Source organism: Phalaenopsis equestris, unplaced genomic scaffold (genome assembly GCF_001263595.1).
Source record: "Phalaenopsis equestris unplaced genomic scaffold, ASM126359v1 Scaffold203382, whole genome shotgun sequence".
Lineage (NCBI taxonomy): Eukaryota > Viridiplantae > Streptophyta > Magnoliopsida > Asparagales > Orchidaceae > Phalaenopsis > Phalaenopsis equestris.
Window position 1 is genome coordinate 138,152 of NW_018223013.1, and position 5,247 is coordinate 143,398.

Consider the following 5,247-nt stretch of genomic DNA (forward strand, 5'->3'; position numbering starts at 1 on the left):
GGTGTTGACTTGGGCAGAGACATTAAAGTGTTAGTCACATTCTCTGTCCTTTATCTCTTCACGTTTTAACTTGGGCGGAACAGTTAATGTAGGAAAAGTTTACGGCTCTTTCAATTTTTTAACTGTTTCTGCAGCAAAATCCCTTAAACTGCAGCAAAGTTTACGGCTCTTTCAATTTTTTAACTGTTTCTTTTGCTTTCAACGCAATTATAATCAAATTACCCCCTTATTCTTTGCAGAATTTTGTTTACTCCTTTTCCTTTGGATACCCAAATTATTGTTACCCAATACTTTTGATAGGTAAGTTAAACAATTTTTTATTCAAAGCACAATATAATAGTAAGATAATGATTCTGAGTTTAATAGGGATAATTGCTTAAAATTGCCAGAGTAAAAATAAATAAATAAAAGATCAAATACTTATAGCGTTGGTCTAAAGGAGTCGTACAACAGTGTAAAAGGTCCACACAGAAGAAAAATTCATTTGAACCGCCTGCCTTGAAGCAAAGTGAAATATAATAGTGCCACTTTAATTAGCTTTGTTAATAAGAGGCACGCCTCAAAGTTTTTTATAAAACATGCCTTGCTGCCTCAAGTTGAGGCAACCCTTGCCTTAGTATTTTGAAACAGTACGCAATTATTTTAATAAAAGCTAAAAAATAATACCAAAATACTCTGCACCAATGAGCCCTCATGCCTTACACACTAGTTAACAAGAAATAAACAAAAAATGCATTCATAAAAATCTATATAGTTGAAGTTCTAATAAACAACATAATCATTATTTTAAAATTTAAATAATATTTCTTATCATTAGAAAATATGAAAATGTCTGAAATCGAACATGTGAAATGAGAGATTATAAATACAACTAATGATGAAGCGGAGCAAGAACTTCATTATGTCGATAAATTTAATAAGAACCTATGGAGTGATGTGAGTAATGGGGAGTTTCAAATTTAACATTCTAATGTTGGCGTCCGGTAAAACACTTCAATATTCAATTGCTAAAACTTAAGTAATGATATATTTATTCTAATTATACCCCAAGTCAAGTAAATAAGATTTGAGATAATGTTGCACTAAAATCATGAAATTGTTGAGCACCATGATCATCTATGACTTTAGTAATATAAGGGAGGAGGGTTAATATCAATTTTGTTAAATTAAAAAAAAACAAAAGATAAACCGGAGTATCCGGGATTGAAGATCCTAGGACAAAACACAGGGCTATACATGCCATTATCGATACCAAAAGACCCTTGCGTAGATGTTAGCATAGATTTCATGGTGAGACTTCTAAGGATGTAGCGAAACAAGGACCCGATGATGGTCGTGGTTGACTGATTATAGAACATAACTCATTTCGTGACGTAGCACTCAATATTAGACGTAGCTCATGTCATTGATTTGTACTCAAGACAGATCGTAAGGCTACATGGGATCCCAAGAACCATCATATCTGATAGGGACATCATGTTTCCGAGTCACTTCAAGAGAACCCTACGGGGAAAGCTTCGCACAAAACTTCAGTTCAGCTGGTTGCTGACCCGCAGGCTGATGGTCACTAGAAAGTGGTGAACAGGAGTTTGGGAACCACTTTAGGTGATTCATAGCAAAGAACATTAAGCAGTGGGACTTAACTTAAGCCGAAGCCAAGTTTGCGTACAACAGGTCCGTGAATCAGATAATGGGCCAAACCTTTCAGAATGTGTATGAGCACAATCCACCACTCAATACAGTTGAGTTAATACCAATTCTTCCTACTTCGGAGGTTAGTATGAATGTCGACGCAAGGAAATTGGGAAAGAAATCACCAAACAGAATCACAGTACTAGGCGCAAGCTAACAAGACCAGGAAGGTGAATTTTCCTGAGAGAGAGATCTAGTGTGGGTCAGACTGAGGAAAGAAAGGTTTCCCATGGGATCACTCGGGAAACTTAAGCCTAGAGCAAATGAACGGTTTTGAGTCCTCAAGAAGCTAAATGAGAATTCCTGCAAGATCGATTTGTAAGGGGACTAGAACATGTATGCTACCTTCAACATGGCAAAATTGACTCCATATCACGAGTAAATAGAAGCTTCGACGGATGAGGTCGAAACTCACCCAAACTCAGGGCACTGACAAGTATGTTTTTACGTTGAACCGATCAGAGGTCGTGTGATAAGCAATGAACCGGTTTAGTGAGGGGATTTGATTGGCCCTCCCGATTTGGGAAAATGTCGCCTTCCTTCGCTATTTATGTATCGAAGTTTGTCTTCTTAGGGAGTTCGACTGGCCCTCCCGATTTTCCATTTTCTGTCTACTGAGAGCTTCAGTTTCTCCTATTCACTCTAAAGGTTGTATCCGGTGGCAGGAAGGTGCTTCAATTGTAACTCATCCTCCGATTGTGTGTATCTTCCTTTTCATCCTAGCAATCTTCCTCCCTAGTTCTTCTCCTGGCCACCAACCTTGTTGCCTGCTCCAGACCGGCTTGCTTCCAAGGCTCCCATATTGTCCTGTCGACAACCTCCCCACCCCATATCTGCATCTAACAATCAGCCAACATTCCACTGCCCTGTCCAGCCACCACTTCCCCACCACAAGCATGATCCTCCTTGGCCCGTATTCACAGCCACTCGCTTCACCCTTTAACCCTTGACAAACTAACCATCTACCCTGTTATTCTCCCAGTACTCCACTTCATACAGCCAACCTAAAACCACCCTCTAACCAGCGTCGTGATGCCGCTCTTGTTGGGATTGTTGTGTCCTTGTTATTATTTTTTATTTCAGTTGATTATTTATGATTTCCTATTTTAATTTCCGCAATAATATTAATATTCCGTTGTTGTTTGAATTAACTCTGATACCACCGACAGCTTAGGTGATTCAAGTGGATATAACTACTCATTTTAACAAAGCAATTGGAGTTGCACAGTTCATTAATATTAATGAAGTAAAGATTGAAGAAGTGTTGTGATTATTTGAATACAAGTACCTCTATTTTCATAGAAGTAATAAGACTAATAAAATATGATGCTTGGATTAATCACATTAAGAAAAGCTTTAAGGGTTTAGGTGTACCGAAGATCATAAAATTGATATGGCGATTGCAACTTCTTGAAGGTGTATATAATTGGTGGGAAATGCAACTGACGTAATAGCATTGGATTCAATGCAATGATTCGTTAAGTAGAGTTGAGAGGTTTTACTTTGAGCAGTACTCTCAACAGCAAACTGTGCAAAGGTGGTGCATGATTTAAAGAAATTCAAGAGAGGATTAAAGGTTGTCCAAGAGTATGAAATTGATTTTACTCAAAAAATCAAATTTCCCCCGTTAAAAAAACATGAAGATGACAAAATTTATAATTTTTCCTAATGGATTATAGGCATGTTTAGGGCAGCTTTCTCAATGCTTTGTTTTTACAACTGCCATCATACTTCTCTTTTTCTTGCTACTTTCTAAAAAGTTATGTAATAAAAAAATACTTTATACAACCGTATCTCCTATTGCGTTAGAGTTGCAAGAATACTATTGTCCCAAGCTTTTTTCAAAAAGAATTTTTTATGATACCTATAGCAGCTTTTATTAAGGTTGTTTTCCTCATAACAACCTTCAATCATATTTATTAAAAACCTGCAACCTCACCAAATAAACCCTAAATAAGGGAATCAAAAAATATAAATGCACCAACTTTAGAGAGTCAATGGATTAAGTTATAAATATAGAGATAAAAATCAGTGCTTCTGAAGAGAAAAAAACTAAAAAACAATTAGAAGAATACACTCAAGCAAAAAAAAAAAGTACTAAAAAAAAATTATCTAAATCAATCAAGAGCAATTCCTATAATCTGAATGCCAATAAATATTTCAATTGTTATATATCGATTATAAAGTCAAGATTTGTTCCTTTAAAAGCAAGAATAGCTCAAGACAAGTTCAATACAAGATTGGATGGAAAATTCTCATGTAGGATGACATCAAAAGGCGCAAAGGTAAAAGGCATGCTACGCAATATTAATTTGATTGTTATCAGCAACAGCCACAACAATTTTTGGCAAATCAATCATACCAGCAATGCCATCCCACTTTGTAGTACGAGCAACACCCCATATACCATATCACCAACAATAAAAATGACCAACAATCGTGACCAGCATAAACTCAGGAGTCTAGGTAAATGATTCCTGTTCATGCACATAACCTCCCAACCTAGCAATAAGTGCAATCTTTATTCCACTTACCAATCTAGCAATGGTTTCGCTTAACTCTGGACAAGTTCATATCTTGTATATTGGTTTCTAAACTACAATATGTGGAATTCTGAGTTTCTTATTTTAGTTTTACTTTCTTTTATTCCCATCTTATTATGTCATATTTCTTTCATTCTTGAGTTATATTTTCTTTGGTATGTTGTAATTGTTATAATTAATCTTGTCCTAGCCATTTCTTATTATATAAGGAGAAAATTTGTAATTTGATAATTAAGAAATAAGAAAATATAGTTTCTCTAACTTTCTATAAAATATTAGAGCCTCGTCAAATCATTCCCATCAACGTCGTTCGTTTTGAACATTAGCCTTGATCGTCTCCTTCTGATTTTGTCTGTCCCCTGTGTGCATGTGACCTAGGAGCCTAAACCCTCACTAGATCATCTTTCGGTTTCGTCTATCTCATGTGCGCGCATTAGCCAAGAGCTGAAACTCTTGATGGATCGCAGATGTCAGCACGTCAGTCTAGGTTGCATTCAGTTCGCCAAAGGCAGATCACAGGATGCTAGCATACAAGGACCCCTTTACTTAGCTTGTCCCCTTCACCTCGCTTGTCTCGCTCGTAAACACAAGTCACAGGCTTAGAACAGACACATCCCCGCATTCGTCGAATTCCTTCAACCAGCCTACAGGCCCTTCTCTGCTCGATCCTACAACCTACGGAGCCTCTCCAGCAACTAGAATCCCTCCTCCGTCAGTCTTCTCCTGGTGTCTTTATGGCAAACCTTATCTATCAGAAGCCCCAGGCTCCTCTTCCTGCAGTCGCCAGTCTTTCTACAGGCCTTTCCTTTGGCGACCCAACTGCTCCTTCAGCAGCAAGAAGCAACCAGCCAAGTCTCCCATTATCCAACCCCAACCGTGCATAGGGCTTATAACAAAGTATGGAATAAAGATATCTAGCTCAACTATGGATAGGGCTGTCAAAACGACACGTTTTTCTCGAATAGCTCGTTTTTGGCTCGTTAAGAAGCTCGTGTTCAGCTCGTTCGCTAAG

General features: G+C 37.5%; 1 protein-coding gene across 7 annotated transcripts in view; it reads right to left on the reverse strand.

Annotated features, from left to right (window-relative positions):
- The window catches only part of LOC110036175 (B3 domain-containing protein Os07g0563300-like), a 76,202-nt gene that overhangs the window by 51,812 nt on the left and 19,143 nt on the right, over positions 1-5,247 (reverse strand). The window lies entirely within an intron of this gene.